Genomic DNA, 722 nt, shown 5'->3' with positions numbered 1-722 from the left:
CCACGAATGGATGTCCGAAGGGGTGGGCGTAAGGGAGCCCAAAGGAACGGTCTTGAGATCGGTCTTGATCTCAGGGGGTAGTGATCAGCTTCGTTTGAGGCAGCCCCCAGGGCCCCGCGTACGGCAGCACCAGCTGTGCTGAGCAACAGGATACAGCGACCAGAATCACCTAAGGGGAAAAAACACAAAAAACATTGTGATTACGAAATTTACTTTTTTTATACACCGCTCAGTTCTCAGGGCCCACTGGCACACGATTTTTTCTTTTACTTCTAGTACATAGAAGCAAGCATTTTATCCCTTATATATATATAAGGGAACAATATAAGGAATGACCCATGAACAGTAATTCAAGATAAAGGCCAAATTCTTAGTTTTGAAAATGAACAATGGAAATGTTTTCTTTTTTTTCACCGAATTGAAAAACCCGTTTCACACTTGTTTCAAATCTTTTGTGAGGGAAAATTTCTGTTCTTACCAGAGCCTTCATCTTTTGAGCGAATGTGTCCTTCTCCTGGACCATGCTATGCGTCTGCTATATATACTTGGTGGACGATGACGTCACGAGGGCCACGCCCAAGTGCGTCCTCCAGGGTATTCTTTTCGTCTTACGATGTAAATAATAAAGTGGATGTACTTTTTTTATCAGTCATGTTCTAATGAGTTTCATAAGTGTGTGTAAGAAGTCAGGAGCAGCGATTGGTTTGAAAGTTGATTGTTCT

The 722-nt window shown here is 42.4% G+C and overlaps 1 pseudogene; it reads right to left on the bottom strand.

Moving 5' to 3' along the window:
- Positions 1-490, bottom strand: part of LOC119584957 — a 1,015-nt pseudogene extending 525 nt beyond the window's left edge.
- Between the last annotated feature and the right edge of the window lie 232 nt (positions 491-722).

This window comes from Penaeus monodon, chromosome 19 (assembly GCF_015228065.2).
Source record: "Penaeus monodon isolate SGIC_2016 chromosome 19, NSTDA_Pmon_1, whole genome shotgun sequence".
Classification (NCBI taxonomy): domain Eukaryota; kingdom Metazoa; phylum Arthropoda; class Malacostraca; order Decapoda; family Penaeidae; genus Penaeus; species Penaeus monodon.
This window is presented reverse-complemented; position numbering and strand designations above follow the sequence as displayed.